This window comes from Quercus lobata, chromosome 11 (assembly GCF_001633185.2).
Source record: "Quercus lobata isolate SW786 chromosome 11, ValleyOak3.0 Primary Assembly, whole genome shotgun sequence".
Classification (NCBI taxonomy): domain Eukaryota; kingdom Viridiplantae; phylum Streptophyta; class Magnoliopsida; order Fagales; family Fagaceae; genus Quercus; species Quercus lobata.
In genome coordinates, this window is record NC_044914.1 from 53,775,653 (window position 1) to 53,795,551 (window position 19,899).

At 32.4% G+C, this 19,899-nt stretch overlaps 1 pseudogene; it reads right to left on the reverse strand.

Annotated features, from left to right (window-relative positions):
• Positions 1-1,034: 1,034 nt before the first annotated feature.
• On the reverse strand, positions 1,035-9,150 carry LOC115967155 (annotated as a pseudogene).
• Positions 9,151-19,899: the final 10,749 nt, after the last annotated feature.

The following is a 19,899-nucleotide window of genomic DNA, read 5'->3' on the forward strand; positions in this document are numbered from 1 at the left end:
TACTTATGTGTTAGTTTACTGATTGAGAAAGTGTAAAACTGGTATAGTCATGCATTTTCTTCATGTTTTTGAATTTACTACATTTTTTCGGAAGTTGAATATAGTAACATTAAAATCTTCACTGGTTTGTGGATAATCTTGTGACAGACAACAATGCGCTATAAATACAATCATACAACAAATTTCACAATTTGTTGAGTTAGTAGATAGTGATCAGTATAACATCATTTTCATTGGGACCACCACTAACATCACTATTATTATTGTATACCAAATTACCAATCACAACCTTATACCTCATCAATTGTGAAAAATGCAATTAAATTTGTTGTGGCATTAGATTAATTGTGTGACAAAATGATTAGGTAATAGTTTGAAATGTGGTCACCACCCAAGGACAGGAATGGAGGTGATCTGACAATTAAGATGATTTCAAGTAATTCATTATCAATTAAGGGATGACCCTATGAATTTATTTGACTTAGTTGCTGACATTGAAGCAACAGGCGAAATCCCTATCAATATGATTGTTTTCAGGTTGGAATTGAATGATTGTTGGTAAATGCTAAATAAATATATCTTATTTGCAGGAAGATAATATCTTCCAGCTTGTAGGAGAGAGACCCTTGTTGAAAATTATTTGGCTTGATTCAATAGTTCTGTCTTTTTATATGGACAGGTATTGTTTAGATTGCTTTTGTTTCTTTTCTATTTTGTTAGACAGGAAGCAAAAATACTTAAACCATTTGGGGTCTGGCCAATACCTTGTTGGAAAAAAAAAAATTATCCAATGATCAAGGCTTAATCCCTTGTGTTTTTGAGAGACTCTTTGCCCGTACAAATGAATCTCTTATGTATTGATCTCATTGAAGCTTATATCATTTTATTGAACTATAGTTCAATTTTTTATTTTGTTTTTATTTTGTATCATATTATTGAACTATCAAATGTCACAATCAAATATATTACAAAAATTATCAAAATTTAGGAGTTAGAATAACTTACTCCTTACTATCCAACCTATAATATTTCAATTAGTGTGGCTTGAAAAATCTCACCTCAATACCAGTGACAATTACAAAATACACTCCTGGCACAATCAAAATCCCCCTTAGAGCCATTCCAAACAACCCTCGTGTCGAATTAAACCACCACATTGGGCTATATGCCTCTGGTTTCATAATCTTAATCTACATAAAACATGGAAGAGCTAAAGTTAGAGGTAATGAGAAGCCTCCACTAAGACATTGAAGTTGGCTTCCATAAAATGAGATGGTGACGGCTGAAAAGAAGCAGAAGAACCCAAAAATGACTCAGGAAATTGCTCAAAACCACCATGGACATGGCTGCTTCATCCTGCTTGTGTATATATACTCTATGCCATCAAATATTGGCATGCCATAGAGTTGGAAGGAGCTTAGAACACTAAGTATGAGCAATATGCTTAGTTAATCCTACAACAAGTTCTGAAGTTTCATGCCGGTGGAACTTGAACAAAGGCTATTAACATGCCCCCTTGTTTTGGTATCTGTCACCGTGATCGAAAATTTAATTCTTTAGTAAATATACTTAAGAAAATTAATTGAAGAGAAGGGAAAAACTGGGATTCAAAGAAAGATTGTTAGTATAAATTACTAGATATAAATTTAACACATAATGATTTGAGTTTGAAGATTTTTCTCAAATAAAACACTTGCGATATTATGAATTTTAAATAATATCTTACTTTTAATCATTTCGAATCCACAAATCAATAAAACTTAATTTTATCCATAAATTTCATCAATAGAAAAAAAAATTGTCATTTCATCTTAACTTGAAGTTATTTAACTAAAAATTGAAATCTATATCTTTCTCTTTAAATAACCATTGATGAACTGTTAAGGTGTAGAACAATCTGAGAATTTTGATTTTGTAAAACAATTATAGGGATATATGAAACAGAGAAAATAAATAGTACCATATTTCCATAAGACCAATAGCCTCCGATTGCAAGGGGAAATAAGCACATTACAATTAGAAGATACGCTGATTTGACACCCTTCCACATTGGCACTTGTTATGGATTCTTTTCACTTGAAGGCATGGAAGCCTGAAAAAATTCCAATTAAAAAAAAAAGTCCATTTTCCCACAGATATACATTTAAGCCCAATAATATCTGTGTGTGTGTGTATGTGTGTTGTAAGTCGACTCATCAATTTAAAAGACTTTTATGAAGTAAAATTTATGGTATCGGTAGCGTCATAATATGTGTATCTCTAGTATAAGATTGTGACCTCTAAAGGCCAAAGCAATGAACCCAAACGCATTAACAACACCCAAAATCCTAGAAATTTTGGGTATATGGGCTTGATATCTACTGTAAGTGGTTCTGTACTTCTGTCTCTGCTCAAGATATCTACTGCCATTGAATAAACCATAGAAGTACCTTTAAAATACTAATGAGATATAAAAAATAGTTATATATCTCATTAGTATTTTGTGAGTTTGGCAAAGTCTTTTCGGCTTATACACTATACAGCATGGAATGCTTACCAAATGTAGCTCGGCAAAGATGAAAGTATCGATCTACTGTAACTTCCAGTTTTAGCTGATTCATGGAGTTGTACTAGCAAATAGATGGTGTAAAGTTGCCACATGAATATTAGAGTCAAGCATATGATACCCCATGTCCTGTACCACCAAATACAAAACAATAAGCCAGACAACTTTTTTTTTTACTCCACAGTTTGAGTTGAGTTGGTAAGTTATCAATAGTAGGCAATAAAATGGTGACCCGGCAAATATGAAAATCAATAACAATTTATCAACTAAGCAAGTTTTAAAAAGGTCGTGTCACTAGCATTACACCATAATTATGTAAAACACTTCTTCAGAAAGTTTGTTTTGAAAAGGTTTGGATTTAGATAGCTCTTGTGACCCCTTGATCAAGTATGCTATACCAAACTTATGCACCAAATATTTGCTTACCACCCAAGGTCTATGAAGCCAATAGGCAGCATAAGGGCTTGAATTCCAGTTCCAGAACATAGAGTATGGAAAGCAGCATAGTAAGCATTTCCATTTCTTGACTCAGTAATTGGAAGCCAAGCATCTTGGGGGTTTAGCTCCATAAAGTGCACAGCCCTGCGGTTTACTCTCTTTTGTTGCCCGGAGTTTTTCAAGTTGGGATCTCGTTTGTGTACTTGAAAAATACTCAAATTAAAAGCTAAATGAAAAACGAATTGGAGAACATGAGACATGCATCAATTGACTACCCCTACTTCTAATCCAGACTTTTTTTAGGAGTAAAAAATAAGCTTTGGCAAAAAAAAATTAAAAATAAATAAATAAATGAACCTGCTCGATGGGACTCAGTACATGCTTGCACAATATCTTAACAGTCCAAATTCACACACAAATCTACACAATATGAGGGTATAAGATTTTCTAATGCTAAAATATATTTGGCGTCTTTGTTAAAACTTATTGATGCTTGTTTTGGAATCCCAGTAGCAGGAATAAGCCCAACAATATGGGCAGAGTAGAGTTAGTGGATTAATAGAAAAAAACTATTAAGCCTGAATGGCAGGAACAATAGATTATAAAAAGGTCATGTCACTAGCATTACACCATAATTTTGTAAAACACTTCTTCAGAAAGTTTGTTTTGAAAAGGTTTGGATTTAGATAGTTCTTGTGACCCCTTGATCAAGTATGCTATACCAAACTTATGCACCAAATATTTGCTTACCACCCAAGGTCAATGGAATGCAGAATAATGGAGAAGAAGAACATTAATTTCAAATAATAAATTTTTTTTTTTTGAAAATAAAAAATAAAACAGTTGAGAAGGAAGTTGGTAAGAAGGTAACACATTTAAGTACAAGCTATAAAAAACAAAGAGAATGCTGCAAAAAACATCCTGAAATTTATGTCAAAATCAACCTAAACCCCTAATCTTCTAATTTGAAATTAGAAGCCACCGAACTTTGAGAAACACCCAAGATGCTCCTTAATTTAAGGATCTAAATCTAAGTATTGAAGTGGTTATGGAATAGGTTCAGCTCATTGCACTCTTTTTAATTGCTTGCACTGATTCTCAAAAAAAAAAAAAAAAAAACAAAATTTCTTGCATTGATGTTCACTTGGACCATGGTCCTACCACAAATAAAAGTCTTTATTTACTAACTCAATATATTTCTCTCTTGATTTTCTAACTCGATATATATTAGTTTTTTTTTTCTTCTACAATACCCACTACCTACATGCGGTGTCTAGATGAAACTATTATCATTGACTAAAACAATTTTAGATGGCTTCAGTGGCATGTCAAACTCATTTAAGATTCATACAAATCATGGTTTTTCTTGCATTTTCTTGCATGTATCTGATCCTATAGAATTCTCAATTGCTGTGGCGGCCCAACAAACTTGGAGGCATAAGACGATATATTTAAATGATGCATTTTTGTTATTACTTAAATAATATTTAACTAATATTTAATATTATAATTTTTTTATAACATAAATCCTTTTTTTTTTTTTTTTTTTGTGTGGTAATATGCTTTTTCCTTTTGAAAAAAATGCTAAAGTTGTAACAAATTTTACTGAATGTGATTAGTAAAATTTCAAGAAGATAATAAACAAATATTTGAATGGATGATGTTAGGGATATAAATTTTATTACATAAGGCTTGTATCACCAATCACAAAGAGTAATTTAAAAATACATTTAATAGGTTGTTGACTTTCACAAATCATATTAATTAGCAAATCAATTTATAAAAGTTTTGAAATAAAATTTATAGTATTTCTAGCATTTTCTTATATGAATTATTTCTTGTGATTAGTGACAAATATTTGTAAGATTCATGTATTTAAAGTTGTATTATCTCTAGCATTACTCAATTTTTTGAGACTTCGTAAAATTAGAGAGAGAAAAAAAATGTAAAACTATGTTTTTTTTTTTTTTTTTTTTAAATATCAAATTTTGCCCCAAAATTTTATGGCTTTTCTCTATTAGGGGGCCCTACTACACAAATTCAGTTGCACCAACTTCAATGAATTCATATAAATTATAATGCTACCCTAATATATGCATATTCACCCCATTTGCTCTTTAATTGGAGAAATTCAGTTCTCATTTATTTTTGATATCTCGATTCCGAATTAGTTATGGGACTTGAATAGACAACTGCATAAATCCTAAATTGGAATGAAAGGAAAAACTTGACAAAGAAAAACAAAAGAGTCTTTGAGGGGCCAATGGTAACTAAATTCTTTTGTATTTTCCAATGCACATAATTGAACATGTAGGTATGATTTTAAATAAATGAATTAACAAAATAAACTACGTAGCGTTACAGCAAATGGCTACAACTCTCATGACACAAATGGAAGTCACTTAGTGGCATGATTCATAATTTAGCGTCAATTGTCCAATGACATTACATAATATTGAGAATTATTAAGGAGAAATATATTCTTAGCTCATCAAATGGAAGTTATTAAGGTGAAATATATTCTTAGCTTATCTATGAATAAATTTTCTGTATAATTACCAAGCAAAAATGAGAGGGATAATTCTACAAGCACAATTTTTGAACCTTTTTAAATTTTAATGGAGTTTCTATTGTCAGAAGTTGAGATTATTACCATTGAGCTGTGAAAATGCTGAAGTTTGAAGATTGATGATGAGAGAGTTGGGAGAGTAGGAATTAGGTGGGGTAGGAGAGATAAAAAAAACAGGGTCAGTTTTGTCTTTTTTTCCTAGCAAGCATTTTTACGCCTTTTTTCTCTCCATTTCAAACAGACAAGTTTTGTGTGGGCCCATGTGAAAAATGCTCAGGCCTCATCTAAAAATTTCCCCCCCTCCCAATCAAACAACACACAAACCCATTTTTTCTCCATTATTTTCTATCCACCCTATTCCACTTCCAACCATACATACCCTCATTCCACGTAAAACAAGGACACAACTTGTTTTTCTTGGGCCACTTACATCAATTTTTACAATGCTTGTGTCAAAAAATATATTAGTGGGCTTTTGGGTTAGGCTTAGGCCAGGATACCACAGATCAAATGCCACAGATTCAATTATCCTTATATCTTCATTCTTCTCCTCCTTATTTATGACAAGTTGACAACATAACATAAACCCTTGTTTTCAAAAAGGGGAAACAGGCAGACAAAATCCTAAAACCTTAAACTTGGTCCCTTCGTGAATCTTCGTGATGTCTCTGAAGACTACAACAACAATGCGTGAGCTTGTTCCAGACGACGACGTGAAGACATCCTGGGTCATCTACCAGTGAAATCCTTAACCCGATTTAGGTGCGTTTCGAAATCTTGTGACTCCATCATCACTAACCCCACTTTCATTACCAAACACTTCAAGCTCAACCTTAAGCAATCCGAATCATTGATATCCACAAACACTCATAGTGGGTATTTGCTATATACTACAAAGGATAAGAATAGGTCATCATCTTCCAAACAATTGTGTACGGCTGTTTGCAACAACGGCCGCACATTGACCCAGGTTTCCAGGTTTGAAATCCCCTATTTTTTTGACAAATGCAAAATAGTTGGTTGCTGTAATGGCTTGTTCTGCATGGCTGACTATGATGTTAGTCACATTATATATCTGTGGAACCGAAGTATTAGAATGCTAGTCACATTTTGTTCTTGCTACGAGGTCCCCATATATATATATATATATATATATATATTTTTTTTTTTTTTGGTTAAAAGGAAATACAAACACAGACAAACTCACACTAGAGGTGAGCACAGTTTCAGTTATCCTATTCACATACATGCCAGCCATATCTAAGTTAACTAAATACAAAATATCAGAGCTTGGTGGCTGATCAAACACAACAAAAATTCCAGCCATAGAACCACCCCATCTAGTAAGCGAATCCGCACATCTATTGCCTTCTCTATACACATGAGTCACTTGGACCTGGAGAAATCTTCTCATTAAGCTCCTGCAATCAAACAAGAGAGGGGCATATGGTTTATTAGTGACTGCATTAGACTTAACAAGATCAACCACCACTTTCGCATCCAGCTCCACAATCAACCTTTGGATTCCTGCATTCAAAGCCAGCTTTAACCCATCCCTTAAAGCCCAAAACTCAGCAATAATGCTGGTAGCAAAACCAATGGACCTCGCAAACCCTTTAAACCAACTCCCATTACAATCCCTTATAAGTCCACCACCCCCCGCTCAGCCTGGGTTCCCACAAGAAGCCCCATCCGTGTTTAATTTGTACCATCCATCAGGTGGCTTAGACCATTTCACCTGGATAATGGATCTCCTATTCACTTGTATCACCTTACCAACACAAAAGAAAAATTCCACAGCTTGATTAAGGCAATAGCTATGAAGATTAAGATTAAGAGGGGCATTATCAAAAACAATTCTATCACGATGCTTCCAGAGGTCCCTATATTTAGGTCTAGCAAAAACTTTGAATAGTTATATAATATAATAATTTAGTATGTACCATGAAGAGTGGAATTCTTTGTTTGTCTCAATTTCATTTCAAAGGTTATGAAATCAAAGAGATAAAGATCATTTAAAAATAGATCTAGTCGCTACCATGATGCATCTCCCTTTTGCTACTTGACTAGTAAGAGAATCAATGCTTATGCTTGAGATTTTTTTTCCAAGAATAAGGGTATCTAATATTTAATTTGTTCTTAAATTTTTAGAAATATTAAAGTTATTACAAATTTCATTATAAAAAACTTATAAATTGACAATGAATGTGATTAATATGTTTAACAATTAATAAATAAAATTTTTTTGATAAATAATAAATAAATAAATATTTTTATTATCACTTTGTAATCCATGAAACATTACGTAGTAATTTTTTTAATATCACCTATATCAGTCTAACTTTTATACTTAAGTTATATATTTTTAAGGTAATGGTGGCCGAGGAGTATTTGACTAAACGATTCGTTATGGTTTGCCATGTCAGTAGAGTTACGTACACTTTTTTTTTGGACAAAGTTTAACTATAAAATTAGTGGTAATCTTATGATACAACCTTATTAAATATATTTTTATTGAAAGTGAATTTTGACAAATCCACCATTGGATTATATCTTCTTCTTATATCCTCCTTACTTACAAATTTTTTAGAAAATTAAAGATCAATAACTATGTCATTAATAAATTGTTTAAATTGCAAATTTTTGTAATTTAAAATTATTTATAAAATATAAGCTTATAAATTACATAGTAAATAATATCTGATTGACACAAAATTTGACATGTTTATTAAGAGTGTAAAAAACATGCAATTTAACAGTTAAATTTTCAAAATTGTAATAATGTTTATTTTATTAAATAAGATTGTAGTTTTAAACTATAACCAATTTTGTAACTAAATTTTGTCATTTGTTATTATTATTATTATTATTTATTTTTTTGGAGAGAGGTCTACCCATGGTTTTAAAAATCGGAATGAATAAGAACTGAAAAAAGGATCAATCGTTGGTTTTGTGGTTCGACTACGGTCATACTATTGGTCGAACTAATGATGTTATAATTAATATTATTTAAATATTTAAGTAATTTTTATGTGAATTTTAATTTTTCATAAACTATATTAAGAAAATATAAAAAATAGAAAGAATTTTTTGGCATACAACCTTTTTTTTCTAATTAGAAAATATAGTTTGCCTTTTAAGTTTCATATTTTTGTTTTTATAAATAATAGTTTAATAGTTTAAATTTAACTTTTATTTATTTATTTTTTTAACAAAATAACGCTAGGGTCACAATATTTTTTTTAAAAAGTAATATTAGTATTACAACATATTATACAATTTTTTTCGTGGCAACCTAGTAAAGTACGGTCAAAATTGTATAAATTGAATTCAAAGGCCAAAACATCTACATGACTAGACAAGTCATTCCATCCCAGTCACTCGTTTATTCTTCTTTTCTATTCTGATTTTTTTTTTTTTTTTTTTTTTCCTCCCTTAAATCTATCATCACCAAGCACACGCACACGTTACCACCAGTACCACTGCACTTACCCTCGTTCATATCAAATTCAAACTTTTTACCTTTTAGTTGTCTTCTTTAATTCCCATACTCTTTCGTCAAAGCCAGGAGGCATTCTCCTCCTCCTCCTCCTCCTCCTCCTCCTCCTCCCTCTCTCTCGACAGGTTCTTTTTCAAAATATAATTCCAGTCAAAGCTCTCTCATGCATTTCATCCATGATCCAACACAAGTATTTCTTTAATTTTATTTTCACTCACAGATCTGAGATTTCCTCCAAATCTCATTTCAGTACAGATCTAATATGTTTTCACAATTTGGTTATAGCGTCTTTTTTTTTTTTTTTCAATAACTAGTTTAACCGCACAAGTTCCGGTTTTTCTTACTTTTTTCTTAATGGGAACCAGTCACCAATTCGGTCCAGTTTTTAAGATCATGGGTCTACCTAAAGTTTTTTTTTTTTACTCTGTTTTTGGCATGCGTAGGTTGGGTTTGGGTAATGAGTACTTTAAGTTTAAAAGTTGTTTATCAAAACAAAAACAAAAAAATTCTAAAAGTCACAATTTTTTTTTTTTTTTTTTTTTTTTTTATCTTTTTCAAAAAATATTTCGTAATCAAAAAAATTACAAATTGTAAATGGTAGAAAATAAAATAATATTAATAATTGGGTCCATATAAAGATCAATGACATCTTGACAACTTAAATGGTTGATGGATACCATCCAGGTTATTATAAGGAGAAATCTCATGGGGGTGGCAACCCTAAAATATTAGTAAAAGATTTCAAACCCAAGATATCAAGAATATCATATAAGAACTACTAAACCAACCCCTTGGGGTTTTGATTTTGGTTCTTAAAATCCTACAATCCTATCCCCTACAAATGATCTAATCGATGTGGAATCTTTCATGGGGTAGGATCAATATGAGACCACAATCCTCAATGATGGAACATAAGATCCTATCATCCTACTTTATAGAATCCTTACAATCCTATCTCATAGAATCAATTTGAATTGGTGTAAAATCGTTCATATAGTTTCTAAGCAGTGTAATCAACATCTGTTGAAATTATTAAAATTATTTACAATTATGTTTCTCTACGATGAAATTAGGATTGTCCAACCCTATTAATTAAATTATAAAGGGTTTTAAAGAGCTTGACATTTCTCATTATATTAATACAATTGAAATATTTACAAAATCTTTATAACATTGGAATGAGAATGATTTTCCTTTTGTAGCCAATGTCAGATTTGTTAATTTGGAATTTTATGTATATTTTTTTATATTGAAACTTGTAAGTTCAAAATTTGTCATTTATTCATGTATTGGTAATTTGGTACTAGTACATTTTTTGAGTAAGTTAGGCCACATTTAATTTTGTTATTATAATTCTTTAACATGTATTATTGTTACTGATTTTTTTTTTTATTTTATAGAAAATTAAACTTATTATTCCCAATCCGATCTACAAAACTTCTCATCAGTCCCACATAAGATCATAATCTTTACTACCTTGAGATTGTCAATAGCACTGCTCTTTGTGACTGTGAGTGAGAGATAAAAGAAAGAGATAATAATAGAAACCGCGGAGTTAAAAAAAAAAAAAAAAAGTTTCTTTTGGTCTTATTCAGTCCTCTTCAGTCTTATTGGTTCTATTTGGTCTTATTTAGTCCATTCAATCCTCTATGGTCGTATTCGGTCATGTTCGGTCCATTCGTTCATGTTTAGTCCTATTTTGTCTTATTTGGTCCTTTTCGCTCTTATTAGGTCCTTTTTTCAGTCCATTCATTCCTATTTGGGCCATTCAGTCCTATTTAGTCTTATTCAATCCTATTTGGTCCATTCGGTCCTTTTCAGTTTTATTTGGTCCTGTTTAGTCCATTCATTCATATTTAGTCCTATTCTGTATTATTCGGTCCTCTTCAGTCTTTTTCGACCCTCTTCGGTCATATTTGGTTCTTTTCGGTCTTGTTCGGTCTTGTTCGGTCTTATTCGGTCATGTTTAGTCTTAATTAGTTCTGTTCAGTCTTAATCAGTTTTGTTCAGTCTTAGTCGGTCCATTTGGTCTTCTCCTATTCGGTCCACTCGTTCTCATTCAGTCCTATTCTGTCTTATTTGGTCCTCTTTGCTCTTATTAGGTCCTTTCGGACCATTCGTACCTATTGGTCCATTTGGTCTTATTCTGTTATGTTTGGTCTTACTCAGTCCAATCAGTCTTAATAGTTTTTGTTCAATCTTATTCAGTCCTTTTCAATCTTATTCGGTCCTACTTAGTCTTATTTAGTCATGTTCGGTCCTCTTCGCTCTTATTATGTACTTTTTTGATCCATTTGTTCCCATTCAGTCTTATTTGGTCCATTCGGTCTTAATTAGTTCTATTCGGTTCTTATTTGGTCCTATTTAGTCCATTCGTTCATGCTCGGTCTTATTCTGTCTTATTTGGTCCTCTTTGCTCTTATTAGGACCTTTTCGGTTCATTCAGTCTTATTCGGTCATATTTGGTCCATTCATTCGGTCCTCTTCGATCTTATTTAGTCTTGTTCGGTCCATTGGTTCATGTTCGGTCCTATTCTGTCTTACTTGGTCCTCTTCGGTCTTGTTCAGTTCAGTTCTGTTTTGTTTGGTCCTCTTTGGTCTTAAGCGGTCCTCTTCGGTCCATTTTGTCTTTTTAACAACCCTAGCTCTTTGGCTATTTTTCAATCTAAGCCAACCAACGAACTTGAGTTGAAAAATCTTCAACCCGACCTATTGTACCTTTTTTTTTTTTTTGAGAAAAGACCTATTGTATCTTTAAAACCAATTAATTGTAAGGTCTTTTGATTGGGATAATATATATATATATATATATATATATATAAATATATATATATATATAAATATATAAAGTCAAAATTGAGAGAAAATCCAATTAAATTATAAATTGATTGGTTTTTAATTAAGATCCAATTTTGCACCACATTTCCTATTCAAGATTTTAACTTTTTGTACCAAATTAATTACTCATTGAAAAATATGAAGAGATCAGTATTAAATGAAGTATATAAAAAACCAAATACACCTAATCTAATCATTTTATTATATAAATACAAATGATCTAAACCACCTTAAGATTGATCTTGGGATGATTTGTGGCATTTCATTGATCATATATAGTATGTTATAATCATCACGTGGGAAACTGATAAGTTTCATTTTAATATATAAAAAAATGATAAATATTTGTTATTGACCAAATTATAAGTATATACAAGTTGTGAGTTCCAGTTAGCTCAACTAGTAAAGTCTCTGATGGTTGTATAAGAGATTTGGGGTTCAATCCTTGCCTACACCAAAAACTGATTGGTGTCTTGGTCTGATGATAAAGGGCTATCATCAGGAACGGACGCCATAGGTTGAAACTCTCTCCCAAAAAAAAAAAAAAAGTATATACAAGTTAGTTAGGATCAAAACACCTACTTGTAACTATATGATTGATTTTTTTTTTTTTTAAGTGCTACCAAAAAATTACATGAAATTATCATGGTTTAAGTTAAAATAAAAAATACAAACCTAAAAATATTAAAATATGATAGCTAAACATATGATCTTCAAATCTTTTATTTTTTTGGTAAAGAATCTATAGATCTTATTGTGGGTTACATGCTAGTCTATATATATATATAATAATAATAATAGGTGAAGCTAAGAGAAACTCAAATTAGAATTCCAAATTGAAGTTCCAATTTTGGGTAAAGAATCTATAAATCTTATTGTGGGTTACATTCTAGTCTATATATATAATAATAGGTGAAGCTAAGAAAAACTCAAATTAGAATTCCAAATTAGAGTTCAAATTTTGCGCCATCTGTCCTAAATTATTTATTTTTAAAGAGTTTTATTTCTTAATTTTTGAATCAAATGTGGGACCACATCATAAATATTCATCCAATTGAGTTATTAAATACAAAAACCAAAGAGTCTAGAATAAATGAATCGTAAAAAAATAAATAAATAAAAAGTGCTTCACAATAAAAAAAAATGAAGGGATAATTACACTTTACCCACCTATGGTTTGCCTCTAATTTGATGTGCCTACCCGTGGTTTAAATTTTAACACTTTACTCACCTGTGATTCCCACCGTTACTGTGCCATAACCCACCTCTCCCTCAGCCGTTACTCTAACATAGAATATGTAAAAAACAAAAACCCAAACAGATCAAAAAGTAAGGGTTTCTGTCTTCGCCGTTACATTAAAAAAATAAAATGGATATCTATCTTCTTGTTTCCTTTGAATTTATCAATCAAAGCTCAGAGGACAAATGAAGATGAGGGTATTTTTCTATCTTCTTGTTTCCTTTGAATTTATCAATCAATTGGGTATCTGTCGAATTTTTTCTCTCTTTTAATTTTATAATTAAAAAACATTTCTTAATGTTCTTCAACTTGTTCTTCATTTTACAACGGTTCTTCGAATTCTTCATGTTCTTCTCCAAGTTCTAACACAATCAACACCAAATTCTCAGCAAATCAAACCCATAAACCTAGTAAATAAACCAACTCAGATCAAACCTAGATCAAGAAACCAGTCACAACAAACCCAGAAAAACACAATCAAACCCAGATCAAACCCAGACCAACACAATCAACCCAGATCCCACCACCACTGACCAACACAATCAAACCACCACCACCCCGCCGACCAAACCAAAGATCCACTGCATCAACCAGTCACCAAACCCACCGATCAGTCAATAAACCCATGCCAACAAAGTAACCAAACCCACTACCACCATCGTTGATCAAAAAAGAGAGAGGAAGAGGGATTTTGCAATCATCAACGAACCGGGTGAAGGCTGAGATCGAGCTCCATTTTGGCCGAGGTGGAGGCCGAGACTAGGATGGAGGCTAAGATCGAGCTCCATTCTCTCTAAACCACTGTTGGCCCTCTTCCTAGATCTGCTCCAAACCACCAAGACGGAGGCTGAGACCGAGATGGATGCGAGAACGATGGAAATTAGATGAACCCATAACCAAAACCACAAAAAAAAAAAAAAATGAAACCCATGAAGCAAGAACAAAGGAAAATAAAACCCATCGCTGTGGTGGCCAATGTCCTCCTTAACTCCACCATCAGAGAGAGAGAGCAAAGAGATGAGAGAGAGAATGTTGTAGAAGAATAGGTGAGAGGAAAGAGACACGTAGAGAAGGAAAATATGATATTAATAGTGGTTGACTTAGGTTTGATTTTTCTAGGCATATGTTCTCATAGAAGTTCTTAAGCAATCAAAAACCCTAACTTTTTGATCTGTTTGGGTTTTTGTTTTTTACATATTCTGTGTTAGAGTAATGGCTAAGGGAGAGGTGGGTTGCGGCACAGTAACGGTGGGAATCATAGGTGGATAAAGTGTCAAAATTTAAATCACGGGTAGGCACATCAAATTAGAGGCAAACCATAGGTGGGTAAAGTGTAATTATCCCAAAAAAAAATGGACAATTTACATTTTATACCTAATAATATCCTTACAATTTTTTTTTTTAAAGAATTAACAAAATATAAAAATGACTATCAATAGTATTTATATTATATATATATATATATATATATGAATTATATTATGCATCTTATTGTATATCTGTAAGTGTATCCATGCATATGCATGGGGTTACAAGCTAGTTTTATATTAAACTAAAAGCTAAAAGAAAACCCAATTAGATTATAAATTGAATTTCAATTATAGGCTAATTTTGTGCCATATGTCCCAAAAAATTTCTTAATTCTAGTGCCAAAAGGTGGAGAATGGAGACCGCAATAATAATACTTACTTATATAAGATAACCTTATTATTTCCCCCCATCACTCTCAATAAAATAGTTATTACTCTAATTATTATTATTTTTTATTAAAGGATTGTCTATATATATAGACGACAAAATTTGCCATTTAACATCATTTTAGAAACTATTTAGTTAGTTAGAATGTTTCCTAAACATTTTAGCAAACTAGCATCTCGAATCTTAGAGACTTGAGTTCAAAGAAGGAACTTGGGTTTCTAAGACTCGAGTTCCAAGTGTTGGCAGTTTGGCGTGGAAAAAATTACATGTGGAACTTGAGTCTTAGAGATTCGAGTTCCACAAAACAAAACCAAAAGACCAGATTCACTTTACCTTTAGCTCCTCACCTAACAAATGTACCATCGGATTCACAAAGCTCCTCACCCAACAAACGCACTACCTCATCCTAATCACAAACTGTAAACCCAAACCCAACAAACTCATTTGGATCAAAACTTACAAAGAGAGGGAGAAAATTCCAAGAGAGATAGGGAATGAGATTGAGAGATATGGAACAAGTTTGACGATGAGTTCTTTGGCTGACAATCAAGAGAGCTGCCTCTCTCTTTCTCTCTGTCTGTGGTGGAGGAAAAGAGAAATGTTTAAGAAAGGGAAGAAAAGGAAGAATACTGTATGAGATATTATGAATCCGTGGGGTTGATTTTGATTTGGGTCTAGGGCTGTTTTTAATTTGGGTTTGGAGAAAGAAGAATGAAGGAAGAAAAGGAAGAGTGGGGTTGTTTTTGATTTGGGTCTGGAGTTGTTTTTTATTTGGTTTTAGAGAAAGGGTTTGGAGATGGAAGAACGAAGGAAGAAGAGGGAGAACATGAAAAGGAAGAACAAGAAAGAAACTCGAGTGTCTAAAACTTGAGTTCCATGTGGATTTTAAATCCACCTCAGCTCTGCCAGCACATGGAACTCGAGTCTCTTAAGCCCGAGTTGCTATAGTGAACTCGAGTCTAGAAGACTCGAGATGCTAGTTTGCTAATATGTTTTGAAAACTTGCTAAAGAACAAAATTGTTCCCAAAACAGTGTTAAATGGAAAATATGGCGCATATAGACAAATAGAGACAACTTCATGATGACTTGTATTTTAGTGGTTCATTCATTGAAATTCAATTCCTTCTATATTTTTATTTATTTATTTATTGGATGGTGCTATGTAGTGAAATATTAAAGTACTCGCAAGTGTACAAACCGTACCGAAGTATAGTTTGACAAGAACAAGGTCGAACCCACAAGGACTTGAATAAATGTAGGAAAATTAATCAAATCTTAACCAAATTAATCCTAATCAAGTTTAATAAAAATTGGTTGTTTGCAATTAAATCTACTAAGAAAATAATTAAACTAAGCAAAGATATAATATAAAGCAGTAAAGAGATGTAAACAATCTAGAGAAATGAATTAATGTTTTGGAATCCGCCTTGTAAGTCATATCAGTATATATTTATGATCATTAATTTTTCTCAACCACTACATGATAATCTAGAAATCAATCTTGTTACCATGGAAAATATTATCTTTAAAACTTCTATTTAAATATCTAAAGCATGCTTTTCTTTGCTTCCTAAGTATAAAGCCAAATCATCAATTGTATCCGTAGCCAAACAAATCACAAGAGATATCCAATTTTAAAATCAAGAAATAATAAACCAAGCATTCAATTAATTAAGAAAAATCCTAAATCATGAGAAAAACATGATTGAACTCATATCTAGAATCTCATCTTAGTCAATTGATATGAAGCAAGAACAATTTAAATTATTAAAGAACAACTATTGTGGGAAAAATCAAATCACATAAACAATACTGATAATCCTTAACCAGGTTTTATCCTCAACCTTAATTATAAATTTAGCTACTCATAGTAATTGAAAGAAAACACAAAAATAAATTACTAAGCATCAAACTAGACAAAATAAAATAGAGAAAGAAATAGTCACAATGCTGTCATGGAGAAAAGCTACAGAGAAGCCACATGCAGCACTGCCTCTTGCTCCAATTTTCTGTTTTGCATTCCAGCCCTAGCACTAGCCTTCTCCGAATTTTTCCCTAAATAGCCTTTAAATAAGTCAAGGAATCCTATTACAAGTTGAATTCCCGTTTGGAGAAAATTCCAGATTTTTAGGCTTCATTTAACCGATGATTTTGGCCCATTTGATATTATAATTTGGACTTTTGGTAACAACAAATTTGTATCCCTTTAAGTTGACTTTCCAGCGCAACTTGAATCATCTCGATTGGACGTCTGAGCTGAAAGTTATACTAAAAATACTAACTGATGTGCAGGTTGGAATCCTAATCCGAATTGAACTTAGATTTGGTACAAATTTCCCTTGATTCCTTGTTCCAACTAGACTTAAATTTAATTGGGTTAGCCTTCTTTAACTTCATCATGGTCCTTGTAAAAGTAAAGTCCATTAGTTTTCTTCTTTGCACAAATCCACTTGTTTAATTCCATTCTCTCACAAAAAACAAATTCACGCAATAAAATTCAATTAAGCACAAAATTGATTATTCAGCATTATTTCAAAACCAAATATAACATGCATGAATTAACTCAAAATAAGTATAATAATGCTTTCTAACAATGATATAAATATGCAAAATTAAGTTATTATCAATGCACATCATGCTAAGTCTACTGATAATGATTCTTGCTTTACTCTACATCCATGGACAATGTTGACATTAGTGACTTAACATGTATGTATTATAAAGAAAGGGTAATTATTGAGTACTCTTGAAGTATCATAAATGCGTACTCCCCCCTCTCACATAACTATGTTCCACTAATTAAATTTATCGTGGGACTCATAATTCATGTGAGAGGGAGGAGTACCCATTTATGGTAGGGGTGAGCAAAGTGATACCGGAGCCAACAACCGACTGGCACCAATCAAACCGTACCATCTCTGACACCAACCGACTGAGCCGAAGTCAGCGATCAGATGGAGAATCCCGCTTCGACGCCGGTGCGGTGTTGCCATTGGAACTGCAACTCCAAATCGAGTTGGTTACCGAACCGACCGATATGGCGATATTTTGTTTCGTTCTGTAGGCGTTTTCATGTTTTGTGTTTTGTTGACAAAACGATTCGTTTCACTTAGTAATTAAAAAACAAAATATTTCAAAACGACGTCATTTTGAGTTAGGGTTGCTGATTTCTGCCTAGTATAAATAGCATTTTTCTACTCTCAGCCGCTTAACTCTCTCAGACGCTCTATCTTAGTATCTCTTGCTCTCGCCTGAGTTCGTGGATTGTGACCAACAACTGACTGTAAGTCACTGAGTCGCCTCTTGCAGCTTGGCAAGCTCACCATTCATGAGTCACGACCAGGCTAGCTACTGCACTTATGGAACCTTCAAAATTGGCCAAGTTAGTAATGAGGTGAACCTAATATCTTACCATGTTTGTACGATTCTATATTTGTAAAGTGTGTCTTCATATTGGAGAAAGTCATGTTCTGTTGTCCCATACGTGAGAATATGTAAATTTCAAGTCAGTTGAAGAATATTTCTTCTATGTGTTCCTTATTCCTGTCTTGAGAAAGCATAACAGGTGAGAGCTTCGGCAATTGAAGAAAACAACTACATTGGGTTTGCAATAGGCTATTTTAAAGGTGTTTCCAAAGAAATGGCCCATAACCTAGCCGCCCAATGGCTCATAATTAACAATTAACACTTTAATTGTTAATAAAATCAATTATAATTTTAAGTCTGCTAACTTCTTCTTTTTTCTGCATTTTGATTGTTAGGGAGGGGAGACTGAGATTGAGAGAGTTCTCTCACTCTTCATATCTTTACTTCTTTGACTGGTCTGGTAGATTGGTTCAAGTGCTAGCCAAAGTATAAAAAGAACAAGTTAACACAAAGTACAAGAGCCAATAACTACTAACTATATTATCAATATGTTTTTGGGCATATCAATCCGTTTCTGAGCTAATTGCTTATATATCAATTTGTTTATATATTTGTTTCTGGGCATATTTCTTTAATGCTTATATATCAAATTATCAATTGTTTTAATATCAATAAGTTTTTGGGCATATATATCAAATTATCAATTGGTTGAACATATAATTTTTTAATAAAAAAACGAATAGAATTTTTAGAGGCTATTTGGATGAGTGATTTCCATAACTTATAACTCTGTTTCCATAACTCATAACTCAAAAATGGTGGGACCCATAGTTGAGAAGTCCGTTTGGCACCACATAACTCTATTTCCAGTATTTTGTTTCCATCACTCAATTCTCTGATTTTTGAATTATGAGTTATGGAAACTGAAAATACATTTTAGCTGTTTTCAGTTTCCATAACTCTGTTTTCAATGGTATTTTTGTAATTAAACACACATGGAGGGACCCACTATCAGGGTCAGCCGCAACTTTTAACCATTTTTTTTTCTTCTCCACTTTCTCTGTTGGCTGGGTTCTTTCTTTCTTTCTTCTTCTTCTTTCACTGGTTTCCGTTGGTTGGATTCTTTCTTTTTTTCTTCTTCTTCTTGTTTCACTGGTCTTTGTTGGCTGGTTTTTTATTTTTATTTTTATTTTTATTTTTTATTTTAACTAGGTTCAGTGAGTTTGGGTACTAAGAAAAAAAAAAAGCTGCACCAAGTGACAGGTATGGGGCTCACAAACAGTGTGAAAAATATTGAGTGATGGCAACTGAGTGATGGTGCCAAATAGGTAGGGTATTTTAACGTGACGAGTGATGAGTGATGAGTGACGGAAATTGAGTGATGAAAAAAAAGCATCCAAACAAGCCCTTAATGTTTCAAACCGACCAAACCGATTAAACTGACTGCAAAAAACTGAACCAGGTATGCATCAGTTTCAATTATGAGAAAACCGATCCCTATCGGTTTAGTAACAAATTTGAGAAAAAACCGAGTCGACCGAACCGCGTACACCCCTAATTTATGGTACTCCTAGAGTATTCAATAATTTTCCATAAAGAAAATAATTATTGAAACCTATAACAATACTAATAGGCTAACAATAAGGAGTTAGCTTAAGGAATTGACAAATTGTTGAAATTAATTGGTACAGAGAATATTATAGGT